This window comes from Cervus elaphus, chromosome 22, assembly GCF_910594005.1.
Source record: "Cervus elaphus chromosome 22, mCerEla1.1, whole genome shotgun sequence".
NCBI classification, from domain to species: Eukaryota; Metazoa; Chordata; class Mammalia; order Artiodactyla; family Cervidae; genus Cervus; species Cervus elaphus.
In genome coordinates this window covers 2574470-2602458 of record NC_057836.1, presented here as the reverse complement: position 1 = coordinate 2602458, position 27989 = coordinate 2574470, and positions in this window count along the sequence as shown.

Here is a 27989-nt window from a genome sequence, read left to right as displayed (position 1 = left end):
GCTTGGCTCGGATGCCAGGATGCTGCTGGGGTGGTGAGACCCCTTCTCTCTTCTGGGACCATCCAGGGCCCGGTCACAGCCGGTCCCTCTGTGCCTGTGGGATCCGGGCAAGGTCAGGTCCTGTGGGCTACGCTCTCCTGTGGCTCCTGCCCCTGCAGCCTCCCTAGTCCCCCTGGGTTTGGGGCAAGAGTGAGCGGGTGATGGGGGTCATCTTCTCATTTCTCATGAAAGTGGTGGGGAGTTCCTCAATGTTTCACACGCATCTTAGATGTTAATCTCAGCAGCACTCCCGGCAGGGAGATGGTAACCCATAGCAACTGATGAGGGAGCTGGGGAGGAGAGGTCTTCTAATCCGCTCCAAGGTCAGCTGGTTGACAAGATCACCAAGGATCCAGCCCTGGCCTGTCTTTCTCAGTGCTTCTCTTTCTCATTATAATACAAGCTGGACGTTGGCTGGCACCGAGGGCTGGGCTGTCAGGAGCTAAACCGCGCACAGAGCCCGGGGAGCCCACCTGCGGGGTTCAGCCTGGCCGAGCTCCAGGCGCTGACCGCTCTCCACAGATTGAATGGATTGGTCTCCCCCTTGCTCTGACGCTCAGTTGACATCCGGAAGGTGTCCACACTTCAGATGAACGGTAGCAAATTAACGCCTTGGCAAGCATCACATCTCTGACACCTGGCCAGCCCTCACTCGCCCAGCCCCGTGTGCCTTGGTTTCCTCCCTGGAGACCCCGTGAGGGCTTGTGCCCAGCGGTCTAGTCCTGACCTCCAGGGACCTTCTGCTGCTGCAGATAGCGGGAAGCCGCCCTTTCAAGCGCAGCCTTACCACTCAGGGGGCATTGCTCTGTCTTCCAAAAAGACACTTATTAACATGTCTTCAGAACCCAGTTTTCATCTCCCACCCACTTTCCCTCCCTCTCTAGGGGACTTTGAAACCCCAGAGCTTTGAAGAAGAAAGCCGCCTGCTTCTCAGGCAGAGCTCTTCATCCGTTTCCCGTGCGTCATCCTGGAGGCGTCCTGACACCTGCTTGATCACCGTGATGCTAAATGTCCTGCCCAGTGACCCTCCTGATCTGTACTGACATCCTTCCTTTCATTCTGAAGTTTGCAGCTGGGGTGGGGGGATGCCCTTCCAGGGACCAGATGAAGTTCACTTCGGGCGGACTCCTGCATTGATAAGCTCACAGCTAAAAATTGGCTCCCCCGTCCCCTGCAGTCGCCAATCACTGAGATGCAGATTCAATAGAAAAGAACCCCAGGTGTCCCTAGCAGCTGGAAATCAGCCTGTATTGAAATGGGAATAGACCGTGGGGATTGGAAGCTGCCTTCCAGGCTGAGGAACAGGGAAACTCCCTTCTCTGTCAAGCTGTCAAATTACTCACCCAAGGGGAGATGCCAGACTCTTAGCTCCTCTGTCTTCAATTATCTGCAGGGGCAGGCGGCCAATTGTTCTGGTCTCTGCCCACCTGTCCGCTGCTGGAAGGACTGATCCTGCCAGGGACAGATGCCCAGGCTGGCTGGGGTCCCCTTTTGGGGAAGGAGGAGCTGGAAGTTTCTAGTTAAAAGCTTTCCTTCATTGGCCTCTGTAGTTGAAGTCCACAGAGAGACTTCCTTTGTTGCTCTGCCCGCCCCATGAATAAATAGCAGCTGATGACTGTTGCCATCCAACCAGCTATGGCTTCTGCAGCTTTTTGACAAATGTAACTTATTCTGACACCAGAGTTTGGGCTCTGTTTGTGATTTTCACATCATTAATATCTTTATTTTCCATTATAAACTTAATGTCATTGAGGGTCTGTGTGTGGAAGATTGTGTTGCAGTGAGAAGGAAAACAGAGGAATGGCTTTTTCCTTTCTTTCCCGTGAGCAAAGAAGATGAAGAGAACAGTGAGCAGGCCTGAGTTTTTACTTCACCTGTTCCTAATCTGTGTGTGTGTGCTAAGTCGCTTCAGTCGTGTCCGACTCTGGGACCCCATGGGCTACAGCCCACCAGCTCCTCTGTCCGTGGGACTCTCCAGGCAATAATACTAGAGTGGGTTGCCATGCCCTCCTCCAGGGGATCTTCTCGACCCAGGGATCAAACCTGCATCTCTTGTATATCCTGCTTTGGCTGGTGGGTTCTTTATCACGGGCGCCACCTGAGAAGCCCGTTCCTAATGTGCAGTCTGTAACTAAATTTGCTTTTCTGCCCCCTAACTCAGCATGAGCTACATTTTGCACCAATTATCTTTGGACTGTATGCTAATTACGTCCTATATCTGGGGCTCACTTTTACAGAGCTCTTCACAGACCACCCCTTGTAGTTTTTCTCTTTTTGCATTATAGAAAGAAGGCTTAAGTATAATACCTGGGCTTCCCTGGTAGCTCAGCTGGTAAAGAATCCACCTGCAATGCAGAAGACCCTAGTTCTATTCTTGGGTTGGGAAGATCCCCTGGAGAAGGGATAGGCTACCCACTCCAGTATTCTTGGGCTTTCCTGGTGGCTCAGCTGGTAAAGAATCTGCGTGCAATGCGGGAGACCTGGGTTCATTCCCTGGGTTGGGAAGATCCCCTGGAGAAGGGAACTGCTACTCACTGCAGCATTCTGGCCTGGAGAATTTGAGGGACTGTATAGTCCATGGGGTCGCAAAGAGCTGGACACGACTGAGCGCCTCTCACTCCACTTCACGTCTCTTGTTGCAGAGCGCAGGCTCCAGGCACAATGGCTTCAGTCGCAGTGGGCACAGGCTCTAGCTGCTCCACGGCGTGGGGCATCTCCCCAGACGAGGGATCAAACCCATGTACCCTGCACCGCTTTGCTCCTCACCACCGACCCGAGTGTGAGCCCTCATTTTATCTAATCCCCCAGACTCCTCGCTGGCGGGTTGGGGGGCCGGGGACGGGGCACAGTTCTTGAGACAGGAGCCTGCTGTGTCCTCCCTTCCCCTGCCTGGGGATTAAAGCCACCTTTCTATTTTCCTCAGACTCCGTCTCTGTATTTTTTATTCAGCTTCAGTGGGCAGAAAAAGCCAAGATTTTGGTGGCAACAATTGGCCTGTGAATCCGTTTCTAGCATGTATAATACTGTCAGAGACATGGAGCTGGGAGAAGCTTCTGGAATCACCCAATCACTCCCTGTGGTTAATCCATGGGAAAATGGAGGCGCAGGGTACCAGCATGGATGGCTGTCCCAGGCCACCTGGCAATCTGGAAGCCGAGTTACAGTTTTTTGAGGACTATACAAATAAGACCTTCTGATCTACTATTAACATCCTGTTCATTCACTCAGCAAACAGCCTGGGAGAGGCCTGCCACCCCATCCGTGATCGACTGTGGGTCAAATACAAAGCAAGACACCACATCTTCTCCATCAAGGTGACAAGGACTTCAGGAGGAAGGGCAAGTGGAGGTCACACGATTGGAAGCCTCTGTTTTCTGTGCGTGGTCAGCGACACTGTGGAGACAGGAATATGGGGAGATAAACGCTGTCTAAGCCCAATGGTCAGGGAACAGAGGCTGGGTGGATGCAGCTGGAGGCAGACGGACCTTTGACCTCCAGCTCCAAGGAGGAGCCAGGTCTCCACGGGGACCTGCAGGCCGGGGAAGAAAGACAAGAGCAGCTCAGAACAAAGAAGTCTTTGAAACGTAAAAATGTCACCCGAGCCCAGGTTTGACACTCCTGGCAAGGCAGGGCAATTAACCGAGAGACGAGGTGTTGAGGCAAAGAATACTCTATTCAGAAAGCCAGCTGACCAGGAAGCTGTCAGACGAATGTCTCAGAATAACCATCTCATGGGGTCTGGATGCCAGGTTCTTTTATAGAATAGAGATGGGGGAAGGAGTTGAGGAAGAAAAGACCACTATCTTGCAGGTGTCTCCTGGAATGGCCAACCTCAAGGAGGAGTATGTTAGGAGTGTGTTAATCAGAGGGCCAGAGTTTGAAGTAGGTCATTATGTATGATTATAATAACAAACCTAGACAGCATGTTTAAAAGCAGAGACTTTGCTTTGCTGGCAAAGGTCCATATAATCAAAGCTATGGTTTTTCCAGTAGTCATGTGTGGATGTCAGAGTTGAACCATAAAGAAGGCAGGGTGCCCAAGCATTGATGCTTTTGAACTATAGTGCTGGAGGAGACTCTTGAGAATGCCTTGGGCAGGAAGGCGATCAAATCCTGAAGGAAATCAACCCTGAATATTCATTGCAAGGACTGATGCTGAGGCTGAAGCTCTAATACTTTGGTCACCTGATGAGATAGTATCTGTCTGTCTGTGACTGGCTTATTTCTCTTAGCATGATGTCCTCATGGTTCATCCATCTTGTAGCAGGTGTCAGAATTTCCTTCTTTTTTAAGGCTGAGTAACAAATATCCTATTGTATTGAAGTTCCAATACTTGGGCCACCTGATGCAAAGAGCCAACTCATTGGGAAAGACGCTAATGCTGGGAAAGACTGAAGGCAGGAGGAGAAGGTGGCGACAGAGGATGAGATGGTTGGATGGCATCACCAACTCAATGGACATGAATTTGAGCAAGCTCCGAGACATAGTGAAGGACAGGGAAAGCTGGTGTGCTGCCATCCATGGGGTTGCAAAGACTCAGACATGACTTAGTGACTGAACAACAACCACCACCTAACAAAAGCAATGAAAAACAAAGGTTAAAGTCAAAGAAGCAGATCCATCATGGATTCAGAACCTGCTCTTCTCTGCAACAAAAATATGAGTCTCATCCAAATACAGAGAGAGTGCTTACCAAAGACGAGCTTGCCTCACTGCATGGGGAACAGATAGGACAGTTAACTCTCTCAGGACTTTCTTTACGAATTTGTTAAGGACACTGAGATATTCAACCAGAGTCTACCTGCACAAGCAAGTAGAGGCTTATCCTCACCTCAGACTCAGTGTGAGAGGAGGTGTGCCCACCATGGTCACCTGTATCTCTGCCCTTGATAGACATTAGGATCAGCCAGGCTCCTGCCCCCCAGGAGGGGTCCACGCTCTGAGCATCCTTCCTGATGCTGGACCCCAGGAGGCCTCGTGTACTGACACTGCATCAGAGCTTCTGGGCTGAACGGCTCCCAGAGCAACATCTTGGTGTCCAGGTCTTGGAGATGGGCTGTATGGATTCCAACCACTTATTCCAAGATAACCATCATGCAAGTATTCTGATTGTTTTTTCTCCTCCCTGATAAGGTTTGGAAAGTAAGAAAGAAAGGTGCCCCAAGGAAAGAAGATAACAGGATTAAAGCGAGAACAGCCTGGCAATGTCTCTGAGATGGTCCTGATGACCTGCAGCCAAATTCTTCCTCTTAATTGTCACTAAAGGGATTATACAATTTCCTCCTCAGATGTAAAGTGTCGTGACTAGCAGCGCGTAATTAAAGTACATTCCAAAGGGAAAGATAGCGGCTCAGGTAGGCCTCGGAGAGTCTGTCTTGGGAAGAACCTCATTTGTGCTCTTTCCAGCATCCTTATCGGGAGGCGGGGAGATCTGGTTCGGGCCTTGGGACTAGGAGTAATTAAAATACCTTTAATTGGAAGATTCCATGATGCCTTCCAAACAGCAGAGCGTAATTGGCAGCCTGTTCCTCTGGCCTCCTTTGGGGAGCCATCGAGAAGACCAGAATTCTTCTCAAGTGGGAAGTGGCTTCAAAACGGAGTTTGGCTGTGGCTGTGTCTACACTCGTGAGGCCCAAGGTGGTTGTTGTTCCGTTGCTCAGTGTTCAATTCTTTGCGATCCCATGGACAGCAGCACACTAGGCTTCCCTGTCCTTCTCTGTCTCCCAGAGTTTGCTCAGACTCATGACCATTGATGCTATCCAACCACCTCATCCTCTGCCGTCCCCTTCTCCTCCTGCCATCAATCTTTCCCAGCATCAGGGTCTTTTCCAATGAGTCGGCTCTTTGCATCAGCCCCAGGGAGAGGCTCTTGAACTGTGAGGGCAGGGGACTAATCCTGGGGGTCCCGGGTAGAATGTGTGAATAACTGAGGGGTCCTGTAGGGAAGGACAGACAGACGAATGGACAGAAATGGTGTCAGGGCTGAGAAGCAAAGTCCTGTCCATGGAGGGGAGACTGATGATATTTGAAGACTGGATTCATTTTTCTCCTGCTGCTGGAAGAAATGACCATGAGTGTAGTGGCTTGAAACCACACTGATTTACTATCTTAGGTTCTAGAGATCAAAGCCCAGAGTGGGTGGCAGGGCTGCAGGCCTGAGGTGGGGGTGGGCTGGGGGGAGAAGCTGTTTGCTGCCTTTTCCAGCTTCTCGAGGCTGCCAGCACCCCCGGGCTGGAGGACCCTTCCTCTGTCTTCAAAGCCAGCTTCTTCCAGCCTCTCTCTGACATGTGTGCCCACCCTCACATCCCCTCTGCCCTCCTGTCTTCCTCTTAGAAGGACCCTTGCAGTGACCCAGGTTGTCGAGGATCATCTCCAGACTCAGACCCTTACTGACCTCTGCAGAGTTCCTTTTGTCCATAAGTCACATTCACGGATTCTGGAGATCAGAGCGAGGACACCCTGGATGGGTCTTGAACGCACCCACATGAGCTCCAGGGAGGAACCGGCCATTAAGCAGTCACAGAGCCTGTGTCTCCAGGGAGACCCTGGGATAAAGGAAGAAGGAAATACCACCTCCAGAGCCTTGTCATATTTGTTTTAAATAAAACTGTGGTAAAGCACACATAAACATAAAATTTATTACATTTACCATTTAAAACTCGCACAGGAGGCCCTGAGGCTGAGTTGACTTTGATCACCCCTGGGGCAGAGGATGAGACGGTCAGGTCGCATCACTGACTCAATGGACATGAATCTGAACAAACTGGGAGCCGGTGGAGGGCAGAGGAGCCTGGGGTGCTGCAGTCCATGGGGTCTCAAAGAGTCAGACACGTCTTAGTAACTGAACAACAATAACCTCTCCAACAGTTCAGTGACGTGACCGTGGGTGTGGGTAGATGAGACACCCCGCAGAGAGGAATCCCTGAGGGAGTTGTCCTGACACCTGAAGAATGACCCCAGTGGCGACCGGGATGAGCGGAATTTGAATCACAGCGGCGATGATGTCTGGCCTTCCTCGTGTACTTGATTCCTAGGTCCATGCGGACACATCCTGTGTCAGCAGGAGGTGTTGAGGGCCCTGAGAATTGTTTGTGCCTACTGAGAAGGTGATTCCAGGGTCACTTAGGGCCTTATGTTTTAGAAACTATTATTTGGTTTATTAAAACCACACATTAGAAAATAACTTCTTTACCCCTTTAGATTCGGCTTTGATTAATGTTTGACTTTTTAAAGTGGAATAAATATATCTGATATACTTTCTTTTCTTTTTTGGTATTTCAACTGATTGACTAGCAAACAAACCTCCAAAACACTTAAATGTGCTTGCAATTCTAATAAGTTAAGCCAACAAGTATGGAGTGCCTTTAACTCTCCATGTTTCAATCAATCTTGTGAACTCGGCTGGTATTCTCTTATTCTTCTTAAGATAACCTCTTTTAGAAAATATTAAAGAGCACCATCTAAAGGGCTTGAATGAGTGAGGCACGCAGAGAAAGGATGCTCTTGCCGCCAACAGGGAGATAAAAAAGTCAGCTCAGAAGCCTCCCTCGTGGCCCCTCCTAGCCGTCACCCATCGAATGTCACTACCCTTTTTACTGCGTCACCATCGATTTTCCCCCTAAACTTACATCAATGGTATCACACAGTTGGCCCTCTTTCGTGTGGCATCTTTCAGACACATCAGGTCTGGGGGGTACATTCCTGTGATCAAGGGTGCCAGGGGGGCATCCCTTCCCGTTGCTAGAGTCCATTGCTGGAACTGATGCTGGGTATTCACCTATTCTATGAATACTAACGAGGGACACTAGGGTTCTTTCTAGCATTTGGCTAATAGAATACCGCCCCATGGCGGACATGTCTTTTGGGGCACGTGCAGACACATTTCGGTTCTAAGAGTTCTAAGGATTGCTGGGTCAGAGAGGAGGCGATGTTTAATTTTGATAGGCAATGTCCAACAGCTTCCCAGAGTTACATGCCGTCTCCACTCGCAATGGTACTATCTGAGTTTCTGCTGCGTCACACCTTCACCAACACTTGGTGTGGTCAGTTTTTAAAAGGTAAGGCATTTATGTGAGAATACTGCTGGAGTTCTTTCTGGTTTTCAAATACATTTACCTGATGACTAATAAAATTGGACGTTTTTTCATACTTGTTGGCCGTTTTGATATCCTATTTTATGACGTTCAAGTCTTGGCTCACGTTTTATTGACTGTCATCTATTAAGAAATCGGTAAGAGTTATTTTTCCTTATTTGCCCTACATATCGTGAATATACTGCAAATAGTTCCTACTCATCTACGACTTGCCACTTCATTTATTTATTTTTTCCCCTCCTGCCCCTCTTGGCAGCCACCTGTTTGTTCTTCATATTTATAACTCTGTTTCTATATTGCTATTTTTGTTCATTTGTTTTGTTTCTTGGATTCCACTTATAAGTGAATCATACAGCATTTGTCATTCTCTGTCTGAGTTATTTCACTTAGCATAATACCCTTTGGGTTCATCATTGTTTTTGAAAATGGTAAGATTTTTTAAGGTTACGTAATGTTCCATTATATGTATACCACATCTTTTTTTATCCATTCATCCATCAGTGGGCACTTTTTTTAGGTTGCTTCCATTTCTTGGCTATTGTAAATAATTCTGTAATGAACAGAGGGGTACAAATATCTTTTCTAATTAGTGTTTTCATTTTCTTTAGATAAATATCCAGAGTAGCTGGTTCCTGGAAAAGATAAAATAAATTGATAAAGCTTTAGCCGAACGCATCAAGAAAAAAAGAAGACCCAAATCGATATAGTCAGAAATGGAAGAGGATAAGTTACAAATACCACAGAAATGCAAAGGATCATAAGAGACTACTTTGAACAATTATATGCCAATAAAAGAGACAATCTAGATGAAGTAGAAAAATTTCTAGAAATGTACGAACTTCCAAGGCTATCTTGGAAGAATCAGGGAGAAATAGAAAATATGAGTAGACTAATTACCAGTAAAAAAAAAAAAAGAAATTAGACAAATAAAAATGGGAAACCTCCCAGTGAACAAAAGCCTAGGACCAGATAACTTCACAGGAGAATTCTACCAAACATTTAGAGAAGAGTTAATTCCTATCCTACTCCAAGTTTCCCATAAATCTGCAGAGGAAGAAATACTTCCAAACTCTTTCTATGAGGTCCCTTCAAAGTACATGCTTTTATTTATTTACACACTTTTATTGGGAATACTTTGGTTTGCATGTTTGTGGAGGGCTGTTTGGGCCCCCCTGGCGGCTCAGCTGGTAAAGAGTCTGCCAGCAATGCAGGAGACCTGGGTTCAGTCCCTGCGTTGGGAAGATTCCCTGGAGAAGGGAATGGCTACCCACTCCAGTACTCTTGCCTGGAGAGTCCCAAGGGCTGTAGCCCTGTCTGTGGGCTCACAAGGACTCAGACGCGACTAACACGTTTACATCTCAGGGGGCTGTGAATCATACGCCTCACTTCTTGGTGCTCTGCCCTCATCACTCCCTGTAAGAGTGTTGCTTTCTCTGCTCTTTTTTTCTGTTTTCCCTTCATCCCAGATCGTGATTCCTTCCAGCCCCTCCTTGTACACCCACTGACTCACTCTTTCTAATACATTTCTACCTGCCCTTAAATATTTGTGCAACTTCAAGAATCTCATTTTCAAAGAAATTTCCTTACACGCTGTTGTGCCACACACCCCATCCTGTTTACTTTTATTTTCTCACTCAATACTACACTTTTTAAAATGTGCCTGCCTGCCTTCAGAGACTCCTGACCTTTGGCTCATCGCTTGCACCTCCCACGTCCCCCGCATCTTGCCTGCTCTGTTTCTCTCCCACGAGCACTTGGGTATCTCTGGTCTCCCTCTCCACTCTCCCCCCAAACACGACGACCTTGTGTTTGACCTCTCGGTTCCCACCCAGGAGCAGGACTGCCGGGTCCTGGGCCACACGGTTGATCTCACTGGGGGCAGCCGCCTGCTCCCCACACCGGCGTGGCGGGCTGTGTCCCGCCAGCGCTGAACGACGGCTTCTTTTCGCCACATCCTCACCGACATTTCCAGGCTCTTTGCAAGTTGTGCCAATCAGAGGGATGGGTGTGGAATGCCGTCTTATGATGGCTTTAACCGGCACCTCTGGGGTTCTGAGGGAAGCTGCCCATCTCTCCATCACATAGCAGCTGTCCAGCCTTCCCCTTCTATATGCTTCACTCACTTAACACATGTATGGTCATCATCTTGTTGGGCTTTGACCATCCCTTGCATATTCCAGGTGTCAATTTCTTTTAAGAAGCGAACTTCCCCGATCTGTTATCTATCTGTTTAATGATGTGATTCTGTATCTTGAACCCAAGTCTTTAATATTGTCATGGTTAAATTCACCTATTAATATTTTTTTACTAGATTTTATACTTTTTGAGTATTATATGAAAGTGCATATTCAGTTCAAGATAAAATTTTTCTAGCACTTATTCTATTAGCCTTATTATTACACTTACTACATTTGTTTCTAACCAAGCTAGAGATCATTTTTCCTAGGGTGGAGGGAATTTTTGTTTTATCCACAAAGTGAGCTCTTTGTACCCAATATTATTGATTAAAAAAATCTGTTCCTCTCATTGAAGTGTGATGTCACCTTTCTCAGAAAATAAGTCCCTGAACACACGAGTCTGCTACTGAGCCTTCTGTCTTACTGAGCCTGTGAGGAGAAGGGGGCCGCAGAGGTTGAGATGGTTGGATGGCATCACTGACTCAATGGACATGAGTTTGAATAAACTCTGAGAGATAGTGAAGGACAGGGAAGCCTGGTGTTCATGGGGGTCACAAAGAGTCGGACACAACTGAGTGATTAAGCAACAATTTAATAATTCTATACCCAAGCCACATTTCTTTAAAATTAGTGCTCTGTAGAATTTCTTCCTATCTTGTAGGCTAAGCCCCCTTCTACTGTTCTCCTCTTTCTGAAATTGGTTTCTTTCGTAGACCTTTATGCTTCCATATAAATGTTAAAATAAGATTGTTGAAGTTTGCAAAACTTACTCTTGAAAAATTTCATTGAATTCTCATTAAAGTAAGGCTTTTGCAAAGAATTAGAATTGCCATCTCTCTGAATGTTAAGCCATCCTGTCATTGGATATGGTATATTTTCCCTCTATTTTGATCTTTCTTTATACCCTTGAATAAATTTTACAACTTTTTCCATCAAAGTGTCATGAATTCTTTATTATATTTCTTCTTGGACACATTGTAGCTTTTCTAGCTATTGTAGAGGTTATATTGTTTTGCTATGATGTGTTTTAGTTAGAAAAGACCAGTGGGAAGGAACACTATTGCACTGTTAACATTGAACCTCTGAATTTTGTGGAACTTTTGTCAATTCCGATACTTTGTCTATTGATTCTGATGACTTTTCTGTTTAGGTGATCATATCTTCTACAAATAAGGACCACTTTCACTCTTGATAAGTTCTTCTAACTCTAGCTGATCATTCTCTTAATAGGATATTGCAAGGAAAAATAGTAATGGTTGTTCTTGTTCTGGTCTTAAAGGAGCCATGTCTCAAATTAATTCACCGAATATGGTGATTGACATAGAATATATGTTCATAGTTATCTGATAAAGAAAATTCCCCTTTATTTCCAGTTTTCTGAGTTTTTATTTAAAAATATGTTGGATATTTCCAAGTACAGTTCTTTTGGACTTCTACTGACCTAGTCAATATTTTTTGCTTTATTAACTTAGTACCTTAAGGTGATAAATTATGTTCACAGATTTTCTGATGTTCAACCTTCTTTTCATTCCTTTGATAAACTCTACTTATGATGATATATTATTTTTGATGCAATGTTAAAGTCAATTAGAAAATATATAAATAGCTTATTTATAAGTGAAATGAGTCTGTACTTTGCTTTTTGAAGTGTTTTTTGACAGCTTTGGAATCGACAGAACCCTAGATATTTAAAATTAATAAAAGCGTTCTCATTATCTGGAACAACTTGAAACTTCTGGAGACAGAAATCCTCCTTTGAACTTCCAGTGTGATTTCCTGGGGAGCTTTCTAGGTCTGGTCTGCTGTTGTTTGTTTTATTTTCTCCCTTGGGAGGAGTTTAATTACCATTGCACATTTTAAATTGAAATCTTCTACTTCTTCTTGCTGCAATTGGGGATATTGTCTCTTTGAGAAATTTATCCCTTTTACTTCTCTTTTCAAATGGATGGCTTTATTTCAGAAAATGTCTGTTGTTCATAGTTATTTTCTCTTTCGGATTCTGGGTTTTGTAGATTTGCATCTTCCCTTCACTTTATTGATCAGATTTGCCAGAGGTTTGTGTATTTTGCTAATCCTTTAAAGAGAGAGTTTTTGATTTTGCTAATCTTCTCTATGTCATTGATTTCCGTTCTTATCTGTTGTACTTCCTTCTTCTTGTTTCTTTGGGTTGCTTCTGTTTCTCTTTTGTTTTCCCCTTGAATTGAACGCTTAGCTCCTTTCTTCCATGTTTTTCCTTACTTTCTGATAATATTTAAATACATGCAGCAGTTGCTATCGTATGGTCGCATTGTTTTGTGTATCTTTTATGCTTTACTCCGTCCTAGTGCCTTTTTAGCAAAATGATTGATTACTTAGTTTGTGGACATATGGGGTTTTATTTATTTTTAATCATCTTTTGTTATTGATTTCTAATCTTATTGCCTTATGCTCAGAGAATGTATTATCCTGGATGGATTGTTTGGGTGTTAGACCTTCCAATCTGGTTCCTTATCTGTGGTTGTGAAAGCTCCCCTATACACACACACACACACACGTTTTACTCAGAGCTTTTTATTAATCTTGTCACTCAAACTTTATATGTATTTATGCCTTTTTGTTTTTGGCTTTTTTGTTCCTCTGATCTACCAGTTTCTAAGAGGGCTTTGTTAAGATCTTGAATAATAAATTTTGCTGCCTCTATTTTCCCTCATAATTCTGTCAGTTGTTACTTTATATACTGTGATGTGATATTTTAAAAGGCATATATATTCCCAACTACTATATCTTCTTGATCTATTATTCTGTTTTGTCAGGATATAACATTGCTCTTTGTCACAGTGATGCTTCTCACCTTAGTAGCTATTTAGTCTAATAATGAAAAGCGTTACCTTGCATTTTCACAAATTTCTTACTGTAAAAATTGAACCAACCTTTGTAAACTTTCCATACACCTCCTTTTAAATGAGTCCATTCATTAACTTATGTAGGTTGTCGAACTTCTTTTTATTTCTCAGTATAAGTGAATACATAAGCACGCTGGACTTACAGTCTTGGAGGACCTGCTCTTGGCAGCTGAGCAGTAGTTCACAGTGATGTAGGGCTGAGCCCCGCTGAGGACCGCGGTTCTGTCCCGTCTTCCGGGAGAAGAGCCACCTGCCTTCCCCTCAGCTGCTCCCTGAGGCGAATCTCTTCTCCATTCCTCCCTCCCTCCATCCCCCACTCCCCTCCCTCCCCCTTTCCTCCCCCTTTCTTTCCTGCTTTCTTCTCTCCCTCCCTCTTTCCTCCCTTCCTCCCTATCTGAGTTTTCACTTCTTTTTCTGAATTTTAATACAGATACATCGGAAAGGGCACAGAACATACACACAGGTTGACAAATGGGTAAAAAGAGACTCCCTTGGAGCCAGCTCCCTGGCCACGGGATACAGTACTGCCTGCAGCCTGGGATCCCCCGCCCTTGCTCCTCTAGGTAACAGCTGCCTTGGCCTTTGAGATACTCTTGTCCATACTTTGTTGCTTTATCACCAGACATTTAATTCTGCATCTGATGAGTTTCAATCTTCCCAGGTGGCGCTAGTGGTAAAGAGTCTGTCTGCCAATGCGGGAGATTTGAGAGACGCAGGTATGATCTCTGGATTGGGAAAATCCCCTGGAGGAGGGCACAGCAACCCACTCCGTTATTCTTGCTAGGAGCATCCCATGGACAGAGGAGCCTAGAGGGCTATAGTCCACAGGGTTGCTAAGAGTCAGACACAACTGAGACTTATCAAGCATGCACTGATGAACTTCACACAAATGGAACCATCACCTGGATTTCACGAGGGTGGAATCACAAGTCTTCCTGTTTCGCTAAAAGGTGTATTTTGGCATTGCATCCGTGCCTCGCATGCATCTGCACCTCACTTATCTCTGGCACAGTCTAGTAGGCATTGTGAGTTTCACTGTTTGTTGATGGCTGCTGGTCAGTCTCCAGTTTCCAGCTTTGCAGGCAGGCCAGGCTGCTGTGAGCATGCCCATGTGTCTTGGTGGACATGCTGATGAGGGGCACGTGTTGGCACGGCCGGTCTGTGCCTTCCTCTGATTCCTGGTGAGAGAATATTTGTCACGTGCAATGCCAGCCATTTTGCTTTTCTGTTTTTAAGTGTCTGAAGTATCTGTTCTCATTCTTTTAGCCATTTTTCTTTTGAGTTGTTTCTCTTTTTTATTGATTGGTAAGATTTTTTTAAAAAATAATATGCTCTGAATATGAACATTTTTGGTTACAGGTACTGCAAATATCTTTTCTATTCTGTGTCTTGTTTTTTTCATTCTCCTAGAGTGTTTTTTGATGAACAGAAGCTCCTAATTTCACTGTAGTCAAATTCATCAATCTTTTCATATGCCTGACAAATCTTATCTTACCCTAGCATTAAATAATAGATGAGCTTGATCTAAGTCTGAGCATCATTTTCCCCTTTAATATGTAAAGATGATTATACCATTGCCTCGCTTGTGACACTGACATGTATGATACAACTCGATTCTTATTCATATTTACGTGCATGATTTTAAATACTTTTTCCTGGAGGCATTTAGGTGTTTTATCTTTGATGTTTTGAGATTTACTTTATCTACTTTTGCTTTTTCCCTTATTTGTTGTTTTAGGTCATTCTGAATTCTTTCAACTCAAGGTTTACTATTTTCTATTTCTGGCTAATTTTTGGTGGTCAGTTTTTTTTTTTTTAACCACGTTTTCTGTCTTCACTGTCCTCCTGGGACTACTATGTGCTTCTGGCATTTTTATCGCTTTAAAAATAAGTATGTCTTGTTTCTATTTTGTCTATATAGATCCTTGTATTTTAATCACGGTCCCTCAATATCATTATTTGCATCATGACCTCACATTCCCTGGGGACCTTAGCCGCTTTCCCTGGTGAGGGGCTGTAGGCGGGCGACGGTGTCCCTTCCAGCTGGTGACCTTTCCCGCATGCTTGGCTCAGAGGAGAGAGATCCTCCAGGGAGGAGCCGCCGGCCTCACTCTGCGTCTCCTGCTTTCCAGTCGCCTTTTACGATGTCTCCAGTCTCAGCGCTAAGCCAGGTCTGGAGCGGGGTAGGGGTGGCTCCCCGCTGGGGGCCCGTTCCCCCAGGGCTTAGTCCTTCTCGCCCACCTGTTGTGGCGAGACCTTTGGGCCCCCTGAGAGGAGTAAATGTGGAAGCCAGACTGTGACCTTCATTTTGGAGGCGCGTTGGAGGGCCAGGGCTCAGACGGAGAGCATGCTGGGGGGTCTGGAGCATCACGGGGTCTGGGGGCATCTTCAAGCTCAGGAGAGGTCAGGGCAGGTGACCTGCGCCGGGGTCTGCGAGGACCCTCACCCTCAGAGGAAAGAGGCTCCCTCTGTAGCTTCCCGGGTCCCTTCGGCACCGCTGAGGGGGTTCCGGGCTGAGCCCTGAGACCGGGCCCCGGCGGCGCTCGAAATGATTCCAGCAAGGCCCCCGGTCTTAGCTCTTTTCAGGGAGTCATAGCAAACAAAAGCACCGGGAGGATCTCTTAGATACCTATTTCCCTTGAGAAGTCAGTAGCTGCCGAAGAAGGGACGTATTTTAAAATGGAAACTAGCTGGCAGAGGGTCGCCGTGACTCACTTGCTCACCCTCCCTATCCCTGCGTTTGTCTGCAGCCGCCGAACACCCCCTGCGCCGCGCTGTCTTCTTCCACCGGGGACGGGGACCGAGAGGTGTCCGGCTGGTCTGGACTCCACTGGGAACTCACTCATTTTGAGAGATTAGAAAACACTGAACACAGAACTTCCCCCCAGGGGAGAAATGAAAGGGAACCCCCTTTCTTTCTTCCTTACAAATCCTCCCTCCATGCCACTAGAGGGGATGGGCTCGGTGGAACCAAGGGTGGGCTTCGGGAAAGGGTGTTGGGTGGGTGGGGGGCGGCAGCTCCTAGGCTGACAGCTCCTGACACGTCCCAATCCACCCGCGCTTCCCCAGTGGCTCAGATGGTGGAGAATCCGCCTGCAACGCAGGAGGCCAGGCAGGAGACTGGGGTTGATCCCCGAGTCAGGAACATCCCCTGGAGAAGGGCATGGCAACCGACTCCCGTGTCCTTACCTGGCGAATCCCATGGACAGAGGAGCCTGGCGGGCTGCAGTCCATGGGGCTGCACAGAGTCGGACATGCCTGAGCAACTAACACCTTCACCCCCCCAGAAGGGGCCCCCAGGACTCTGGGAAAACGTCTCTGACTAGTGTCAAGCCCACGGTTGCTCCTCCTTACCTGCCCCCTCCTACTCCATCCCTGATACCATTACCAGAACCATCTAGAAGGCAGATCTGAGAGGGGCCACCTGACTTCTCCCAGTCCGGCTGCTGTCCTTCTGCCCACTCCCTGGCCTCACCTGCCATCCTGCCCCTGGGGCTTCACCTCTATTGAGATGCAAGTACTGGGTGCATTTTTCATCATCTGTGGTGGAGGGAGAATTTTTTTCCCCCCCTGTCCATCACAGATGGTATTTTGAAAATTACAGCAAAAAGAAATTACTCAGAAAATGAAGTCAAAAGGCAATACAAAACAGACTTCACGCTTTTATTAATAATTTCAACAGACATAAAATTACTCTGTCAATTTTCCATAAACATCTCTAAGTGCCTGCGCTCAATTTTTGTCCTCTCCCCCACGCTCTGTGACAACCCTTTTGGGGACCGGCGCACCCCACAGACCCACCGGGAGAGGCGCTCCTGGAAGCCTATGGGCGACCCTGATGCCTGCTGTCCGAGGGCTGATCCCGCGCGCCCTCTGCTGGGCGCCGCCCGCCCTCCGTGGACCACCCGCCTCTCGCCCTTCCCGGCTTGGCAGTCTCCCTGGGGCGTCCTCCTGGACCCCCGTCCAAGCAGAGAGCCCTCCATCTGTGCTCGGGCCTGACTGCTGCTGGCCTCTTCCGCGGGGGTGCTTGCGATGTGTTTCTTAAGTGAATGGATGTGCACTTGAGCGCAGAAAGATCCAGGTGGGCCCTAGATAAGCGCGCCTCCAAGTGTGGGCCGCGGTCTTCACCTGAATGTTGCAGCTTACGGTTCAGAACAAGTGAACACTTCCCTTCTGTGCTCCAGGGAAGGACACAGCCTTGGCTACGTGGAATCTAGGAGATGATTTGCAAAGACGCGTGGCGCCGTCTGCCTACATGCCAGAAATGTGTGCTGTGCTTGGGTGTCCATTTGTTGAGTCTGATGAGAAACATTAGTGTGATGGCCCTTAGCATATGGCAGCCACAGCATTAAAACTAGGATCACCGGATCCATATGTTGAAAACGTTGCTCAGAGGCACTGTAGCTACCAAAAAGGCCCACATTAAACTTCTAGAGATGAGAGCTGCAACGCCAGAGGTGAAAAGTGTCCTGGAGCAGGTGAAGAGCAGATTCCAGCTCGCAGAAGATAACCTCAGCTTGAAGGTGTTCCTAGAGGAGCAATCCAGGGTGAAACAGCGAGAGGAAAGAGGGAACTCTGGAACCCTCTTCATTAAGGAGAATCCCACTGTTTAGCCAGCTGACCCTCTGATGGTCTGGACGCCGATGGTCCAGTGGATGGACTCTGGGCTTGTTTACAACTTTGTGCTATCACAGCAAAGCTGCGGGGACGTTCCCAGTACGAGCCTTTGTGTGATAGATGCTTGTGTTTGTCTTGTGTGGAATCAACGGGTTTATGATGAGTTGATTGATTTTTTAAACGTGACTTTTAAAAGTTTACTTGTTTATCTGGCCACACCGGGTCTCCGTCGCCGCTCCCGGGCTTTCTCTCCTTGCGGGGGGCGCGGGCTGCCCTTCACCGCAGGGCGTGGGCTCTCAGCACAGTGCCTTGTGTGGTGGGGCACAGGCTCTGGGGTGCCTGGGCTCCGCAGTTGCAGCTAACAGGGCTTTAGCTGCTCCGCGGTTGGTAGGATCTTCCCAGACAGGGGACTGAACCCATGTCTGCTGCACTGGCAAGCTGAGAAAGATAACTACGGTTAGGCCTCTGATACGTTTTGAGTTAATTCTGCAGACGGTGTAAGGTAAACATCTAAGTCTCCCTCCCCTGAACACCCACTCCTCCACAATTGACCCTGAGTGTTGGGATTTATTTCTAGACTCTTAATTCTGTTCCAGTGGTCTATATGTCTACCCTTATGCCAATACCACCAATTACTGATGACTGTAGCATTCGAGTAAGTTTGGAAATGGGGAAGAATAAGTCGTCAAACTTTATTCTTCTTTTTCAAAATGGCTTTTGATCTTTTAGGACTTCTGCATTTGCATAAATGCTTTAAGGTCAACATATAATATTAAGGGGCTTCCCTGATGGCTCAGATGGTAAAGAATCTGCATGCAGTGCAGGAGACCCAGGTTCAGTCCCTGAATCAGAAAGATCCCTGGGAGAAGGAAATGGCAACCCACTCCAGTATCCTTGCCTTGGAAATTCCATGGACAGAGGAGCCCGGCAGGCTACAGTCCATGGGGTCGCAAAAAGTAGGACACAACTGAGCAACTAACACTTTCTTTCTATAATATTAAAATAAAAAACTTACAGAGTATTATATTTAGGACTTCACTGGATCTGTGAATCAGTTTGAGGAAGAGTTATCATCCTAGCAAATAGAGTCTTTCAATCCATGAACATGGAATGTTTTTTATTTGTATCTTTAATATCTCAGCAACTTTATAGTTTTAAGTGTGCAAGTTATACTTTTTTTGTTAAATTTATTCCTAAGTATTTTATTCCTTTTGATGCTATTTTGAGTGGAATTTTTTTTTAAAATTTCACTTTCAGTTAGCTCATTACTAGTATGTAGAAATGTAATTAATTTTTGTGTATGGAAATTGTATCTTGTGATCTTAATGAATTCATTTTATTTGTTCTGTTGGGTTTTTGATGACTCCTTAGTATTTTCTTCATGTGGAACCATATTGTTAATGAATTAAATACATGAAGCAGAAACTGGAAAACTAAAGGGAGAAAAAGATATATTTATAATCTTATGTGGACATTTTAACACCTATATTTCTGTATGATAGAATAAATAGACACAAAGTCATTAAAGATATGGAAGATTAAAAAAAAAACACTGTCAACAAACCTGATCTAATTGACATTTGTAAACACTCTGTTTGACAATTGCAGGGTACACATTCTTTTCCTCTGTAAATAGGAAGTTCACCAGGGTGGAATGGCCATATGCTGTGGCATAAAATAAGTCTCAGTAAATTTTGCAGGACTGAAATAATAAACGTACTCTCTGGTCACAATGCCATTAAATAGAGCAGGAGGGACTCATTCACAAGTTGTTCTATGATGCCAGCATAACCAGGATATACTGAAACAGGACAAAGACATCACAATTAAATTAGAAACTAAACAACAGTAAAATACCCAAATAGTTGGCAAGTGGGAACACAGCCACAGATAACCCATGAGTCAGAGGACAGATCACAACGAAAATTAAAACATATTTTTAAATAGAGGAAAATGATAGTACCACATATCAAAATTTATGAGCCAAGGTTAAACCAATGCTTGGCAAGAAACTGATAAATTTAAATGAGTAATTAGAAGGGAATAAAAATTTGAAGTTAATGATCTACCTTAAGAAACTAGAAAAATAAGGGAAAATTATTTCCAGAGAAAGTAGTATTATAAAAACAATAAAGGTAAGAGCAGAATTAAATGAAATAGAAAACCTGCAATTAAGAAATTAACACAGTGAAAAAAGTTCTTTGAAAAGGTTAATAAAATTGGTAGAACCTTAGTAACACAGATAATAAAGAACACATTTACACACACACACACCCCCCACAAAGGGGAAAGGGAAGGAAAAGCTGCCAAGGACCAATATCACAATGAAGTCGAGGATATCACTCAATGGTCTACAGACAGTCAATGAACAATAAGAAAATAGTATAAATGTTTCTATGTCAGTTGCTTTTAAAAATTAAATATAATGAATACATTTCTTCAAGCACACTATTTATCAAAGGAAGAAACAAAGACTCTGAACAGGCCTCTGTCTATAGTAACATTGAATTCATCATTAAATACCTTTTGCAAAGAAAACCCTAGGCCAGAATAGTCTAAATAATGAATTCAACCCTAGTATTGAATATCAGAAGTATTACCAATCTCACATACTATTTCAAAACATAACGGAAAAGAGACTGTGTTACAAATCACTGCATGATGCTAGTATAGCCTTGAGAATAAAGCCTAACAAGGATGTTACAAAACATAAAACCATAGACCAACCTCATTGTTATTGGCACAAAAACCCTAAATGTGACATTAGTGAGTAGAAAGCAATAGTATGTAAAAATAAGATATACCACCACTAAATGGCATTTATCCCAGGAACACAATGCTTGTTTTTCAAAAATCAATCAGTGTAATTCATCACATTAACTAATAAAGGGCAAATATGAAAAACCGACAGCTATCATGATACTATGTTTAAAATTCTCCAAGCCAGGCTTCAGCAATATGTGAACTGTGAACTTCCAGATGTTCAAGCTGGTTTTAGAAAAAGCAGAAGAACCAGAGATTAAATAGCCAACATCCGCTGGATCATCGAAAAAACAAGAGAGTTCCAGAAAAACATCTATTTCTGCTTTATTGACTATGCCAAAGGCTTTGACTGTGTGGATCACAGCAAACTGTGGAAAATTCTGAAAGAGATGGGAATACCAGACCACCTGACCTGCCTCTTGAGAAACCTGTATGCAGGTCAGGAAGCAACAGTTAGAACTGGACATGGAACAACAGACTGGTTCCAAATAGGGAGAGGAGTACGTCAAGGCTGCATATTGTCACCCTGCTTATTTAACTTATATGCAGAGTACATCATGAGAAACGCTGGGCTGGAAGAAGCACAAGCTGGAATCAAGATTGCTGGGAGAAATATCAATAACCTCAGATATGCAGATGACACCACCTTTATGGCAGAAAGTGAAGAAGAACTAAAGAGCCTCTTGATGAAAGTGAAAGAAGAGAGTGAAAATGTTGGCTTAAAGCTCAACATTCAGAAAACTAAGATCATAGCATCTGATCCCATCACTTCATTGGCAAATAGATGGGGAAACAGTGGCTGACTTTATTTTTTGGGGGCTCCAAAATCACTGCAGGTGGTGATTGCAGCCATGAAATTAAAAGAGGCTTACTCCTTGGAAGGAAAGTTATGACCAACCTAGACAGCATATTAAAAAGCAGAGACATTACTTTGCCAACAAAGGTCCATCTAGTCAAGGCTATGGTTTTTCCAGTAGTCATGTATGGATGTGAGAGTTGGACTATAAAGAAATCTGAGCACCGAAGAATTGATGCTTTTGAACTGTGTTGTTGGAGAAGACTCTTGAGACTCCCTTGGACTGCAAGGAGATCCAACCAGTCCATCCTAAAGGAGACCAGTCCTGGGTGTTCATTGGAAGGACTGATGCTGAAGCTGAAGCTCCAATACTTTGGCCACCTGATGCAAAGAGTTGACTCATTGGACAAGACCCTGATCTGGGAGGGATTGGGGGCAGGAGGAGAAGGGGACAACAGAGGATGAGATGGCTGGATGTCATCACCAGCTTGATGGACATGGGTTTGGGTGAGCTCCGGGAGTTGGTGATGGACAGGGAGGCCTGGTGTGCTGCAGTTCATGTGGTCGCAAAGAGACACGACTGAGCGACTGAACTGAACAGAACTGAACGGTGAAACGTTGAATATTTTTACTGTAATAACAGGAACAAGGCACCAGCATCTGCTTTTATCATTTCTATCTAATATTATACTGGAGGTGCTAACTAGAGTAAGGAATCAAGAAAAATATAAATGGTATAAATATGTAAAAGGAGAAAGTAAAACTATCTCTGTCCATATACAGCATTAACGGCTGCATAGAAATTTCTTAAGTAATCTTAAAAAAAAATCAGATAATTTAGTACTCTTAAGCATGGTTATGGGAATCAAATCAACATAAAATCCTTTTTTAATATAAAATAGCAGCAATCATTTGATTTTAAATGTCAATAATTTTTTAAAGCAATTTAACTTGTATCAAGAAATAAAATACTTAAGGATAACATTAACAAAAGACACATGTGACCTTTCTATGTAAAAAAAGCAAATAAGGGTTATTGATTTAAAGAAGAGCTAAATAAATGCAGAGATATACCATATTCATAGATTTGGAGAATTAATAGCATTAGTATGTTAGTTCTTCCCAAACTTATGTGTAAAATAAATGCAATTTCATTCAAAATCTGGTCTCTCTTTCTCTCCTCCCACCACCTCCCTCCCTCTCTCTCTTCTTGTTTTTCCACTCTCTCTTTCTCTTCTTTGGTAGTAACAAATGACTCTCAAGCTTATAGTACCATGCAAAGAAACTAGAATAAAATATTTTTAAGAACTAAGTTGGAAGTCTCATAACTGTTATTGGTACTTACGCAGGAGATGCAGGAGACTTGGGTTTGATCCCTGGGTTGTGAAGATCCCTTGGAGGAGGGCATGGCAACTGAGTCCAGTATTCTGATCTGGAAAATCCCACAGACGGAGACTGGATGCAGAGTCAGACACGCATGCACTTTAAGGTTCTAATAAACAGAAGAGTGTGTTAATGGCATACATTTAGATACATGGATCAATGAAAAATAATAGAGAATCCAGATCGACTCATACATATAAAGCAATTGATTTTTGACAAAGATGTCGAGATAATTCAATGGAGAAAGGAAAATCTCTTTAATAAATGGTACTCTAACAATTGGATATCCATACAGAAAAAAATGAAATTCAATCCCTATTTCACATCGCTCACAAAAATTAATTGTGATTATAGTCTTTCATGTAAAACTATCACTATGACACTTTTAAAAGAAAATCAAAGAGTGTGATCGTGATTTTGGAGTAGGCAGTTTCTTAGCAGGTTACACAAAGCAATAACCATAAAAGAAAATAAATTGACAATTTGAGCTTCCTCAAAATTAAAAGCTTTTTCTCATCAAAAGACACCATTTCATTAAGAAAATGAAAGGCAAGACACAGATTGGGAAAAAATATTGGCAAAACAATACAGCAATGCAGCACAAACTTTTATCGAAAGACAAATAGCTTATTTTACATAATATAGAAGAATATCATTTAACTCGGTTATAAAAGGTCAGGAGAAGCAGAAACATAACGAATGGCTTGCTCAGCTGCTCCACAGATGAAGATGTCAGTGTCATTGTTGCTCAGTCTCTCAGTCGTGTCCAGCTCTTTGCAAACCCACGGGCTGCAGCACGCCAGGCTTCTTTGTCCTTCACTATTTCCCGGAATTCACTCAAACGCATGTCCATTGAGTCAGTGATGCCATCCAGCCATCTCATCCTCTGTCGTCCCCTTCTCCTCCTGCCCTCAATCTTTCCCACCATCAGGGTCTTTTCCAATGAGTCAGCTCTTCACATCAAGTGGCCAGAGGATTGGCGCTTCAGCTTCCTCATCAGTCCTTCCAATGAATATTCAGGGTTGATATGTCACTATGTGAATGGAAATGGGTTAAACACTTGACTAGTAAGTGAAATACGAATTAAAACCACAGCCAATTACCTCTCCCATCCATATTAAAGATTGACAACAAAGCGTACTCAGTATCCTGTAATAAGTCACAATGGAAAAATATGGAAACTATACACTTATATAGATAAACACAAACATATATATGTATGTATAACTGGGTCACATTGCTGTACACCAGAAACTAACACAACTTTGTAAATTTACTACACTTCAGTTGAAAAGGAGATTGACAACATCTGATATTGTCTAGAATATAGATGCATTAGAATTCTTACATGTTGCTTGTTGAAGTAAAAGGTGATGCTTTGATTTTGGAGAACTACTGGTCAATTTCTTGTAAGTTTAATGTATACCTACACAGCAGTTTCTGTTCCAAGAGGAATAGAAATGTACTTTCTCAGAGGCTTGTAAATAAGTGCTATATTCATATTATTCACAGAGGTCCAGAATTGCAAACAACTCAAAAAGCCATCAACTGGAGAAGGAATAAGCAATGTTTGGAACACTAACATGATGACACATTCCTTATAAATGAAAATAAATTGCTTTTACTTTTAAGGAAAGACATAAAAAACATGGAAAAACATGAATGAGCCTCAGAAACCTTGTGGTGAGTGAAAGAAACCAGAAGCCAAGAGAGCACGCATTCTGCGCATACATTTATACAAAGTTCAAGAAGAGGCTAGCGGAACTAATCAGTGTGATGGAAATCAGCGCAGTGATTGCCTGCAAGGGTGGGAGTGACTGGAGGGGTAGGTGAGGAGACTCTCAAGGTGATGAAAATGCTCTAAATCTTGATAGGTGTGCATGCGCCAAAATCTGTACAATCAAGATCTCTGCATTTCATAGCATGTAGATTTTACCTCATTTTTGAGAAAAGGGAATGTGGATAGCCTGATATAACTTACTCAGAGTGAGTCTACATTTTCTTCCCAATATTCATTACATGTTTCCCTTTGAAACTACGGCCAATCATAAACCAGTACCCTTCTTCTTCTTGTTGTTTAGTCACTAAACTGTGTCTGACTCTTTTGCTACCCCATGGACTATAGCCCATTAAGCTCTTCTGTCCATGGGATTTTCCAGGCAAGGATACTGGAGTGGGTTGCCATTTCATTCACCAGGGGATCTTCCTGACCCAGGGATCGAACCCATGTCTCTTGCATTGTAGGCAGATTCTTTACCAGCAAGCCACCTTGGAAGCCCATCCTTCTGCTGCTGCTGACAAAAATCTGGATGTTTTGAGCACTGAAAATAAGGCAGGAGGACCTGGCCATTTTCCTAAGATGATCTCAGCTTTCTCCCCAGCACGTTCATCTGGGGATCACTGTGGTGAAGGAGGGCTGCTCCTCTAGTCCATTTCTTCAGTGGAAATCCCAATCCACAGTGGTACATTTAGTTTCAAACCAAGCTCTTCACTGTTCCTGGAGTCAGTGGAAGAAGTTTGAAGACAGATATTTTGTTTTATTCAATGCTTGAGGAAGAACTGATGGATAGTCGCTTGAAAGTGATGCTAGTGCCTTTGGAAGAAAGTTTCTTTAAAATACAGATCCATCCTTTCCTCCATAGTGAGGAAGGGGGATCCATGGCTCATTCTCCCAGCTCTGTCTTCACTGTCCTGGTGGAGCACTTGGCCAGATCCCGTCCTTCCTGGGAGGAGCTCTCTGAATGACTCTACATGTGATGATGAAGTTTTCTGATGTTAGTATTAGGAAACAAGAATCCACCAACCACACTCCTTCTGTGAAAGGGTAAACTTTTATGTAAATGTGTAAACATTATCATTTCTCAAGGATATAAGTGGAGGGACTTCACTAGTGGTCCAAGCGGTTAAGAATCTGCCTTCCCATGTAGGGAATGTGGGTTTTATCCCTGCTTGGGGAACTAAGACCCCATATGCCGCAGGGTAGCTAAGCCGGAGCATTGCAACCACTGAGCCCATGGCCTGGAGCCTGTGCATTGCAACGAGGGAAGCCTGCTGCAATGAAAGGCCCCACATGCCGCAACTGAGACTCAAGGCAGCCCAATAAATAGACATTTTAAAAAAGCATGTGAGTGGAAAAGAACACACACATTTATGGTGTCTTCTCTTACAAATCCTGTCCACTTTATTACTTTTTCCTCGCCCTCCTCCTTTTCTCCATTTTGGTCGCCATGAAAACGGGCCACTCAGATCTCCTGCTGAGGGGACCCGCATTCACTCATGATTCCAGATGGTGCCCCCAAGGAGGCACCACCATCTGTGACTCTGTATCTTCTTGCATGATCCCTCCATCCAATGGCTGAGTACCACAGGGGTGCTAATCTGGGCCCACACATGTGAGAAGGGGCCTCATCTCATGGGCAACTTTGGCTTGAGGACTTGCCATCAACCTGGCCAAAACTTTCTTAGAATGTGCTGCCGTCTGAGACTCTTTGTACATAATCCTTCTTCCTCTCCTTCACATCTCTGACCTGCACCATGGTCTGAAGTTTCCCCTTACTTTCTCCTGCTCTCTGCTTTGTCCTTCACAGGCATTTGTTCAAATCCTGACTTGGGGCCCACTTCTCAGCAGATACAACTTAACATATTCCTCTTTATCCTCATCTTTTTCTCTCTTTCCCATCTACCTTTCTCATCCCCTTCTCTTCCTTTAGTTCTTCCACTGTCTTCCTTTGGGTTTTTTGCTATGTTTACCCCCACTTGACTATCTGTGGAATTCTGTTTCCAGAGATATTGGAAATCAAACTGTCTATGGGGTAGAACATGGCTGGATGACAGAACAGAGTTGACAGTTTTACCTTTTCTAGCCCAAATCAATAAACATGTGTTTAATTAGGAGTCTAGTAACCATGAAGACATGAAGAACTGGGGAAGATTAACCAAAAGATAAGAAACTCCTGGGTGGGTGGAGTTTCTTAGGAGAGCCGGGATTTGTTAGAGTGCACAAGATCTCCAGAGGAGTGGACATAACATGGAAGAATATTTTGGCTGAAGATAAGGAGAAATGTACCACAGAAAGAGTTATGCATCAACAAAACAATTGCCTTAGAGAACTGTCAGTTCTCCATTAGCAGATGTTTCACATTGATTCAAATTGAGAATTGGTTAAGATTTTTAATTGTAAATGAGTTCTGGCAGGAAAATGTGAATGCAAAATCTTCCAAGCAGGAAAGTTCTTTCCTCATAATCTGCTGGAAATTTAAGTGTACAACCACCAAGGATACTTTAAATATTTTGAAGATGAACATTGCAGCAACTATGAAGCAAACAGTTGTATCAAAATATCCTTTGGTTGAGTCAGGTTATAACAACAGCAGCTATAATAAGAACAACAAAATCTTTAGCTAATTTCACTGTCTGATGTAATAAATACAATGACTCAACTTGGTCTGCAAGAAATCATGGCATACAGCCTACTGAATAGTGAATATTTAGAATCCTTAATGGGAAAGGTCATGTATATACAGATATGCTGCTACTCAACATTTTTCTGAATACCTTGCCCAATGCAATAAGACAAGAAAAGAAGTAATATGTAATAAGGAAGAAATCAATGGACATTTTTGAAGATGTGTCTATTTAAAAGCATCAAACAAAAGAAAATAACAACACACTTGAAATATATTTTAGTAATAAAAGAGTTCAGTAAGGGGACTGGATAAAAAAAATCAACATGCGATAAAAGGTTTCCTCATACAGAAATCCCCAATTCCTTCCTTGAACTCTAGATTCATGTATACATAATGCCTGCTCGGTATCACTACTTACATGTCTTCTTTCTTCCTTCCTCTCACAGGTCTATGCAGTCCATATTATGTGTCAGACCTTCTTTGAGCCACTGGTGAAGGGGTATAACAAAAAAGAAAAGCAAATTCCTGTCCTCATGCACCTTACCCTGTAGGGTAACCAGATGACTGAAAATAAATATTACATAAGGTGCATTAGATGGTGATAACCTCTAATGGAAAAATAAAGCAAGGACAGGAAAGGGAGTATTGATGGGCAGGGGCTTGGGATTTTAGGAAGGATGGAAGAGGAGGCGTTGCTGAGAGGGTGTAGTGGCCTGAGGGAATGGAAAAACCAGAAATCTGGCAGAAGAACTGTCCAGACAGAAAGTACAGAGGCGTAAGGGCCCTGAGCTCGTGGCCCTACTTGCCTATTCTTGTAACGCTGAGAGCCAGTG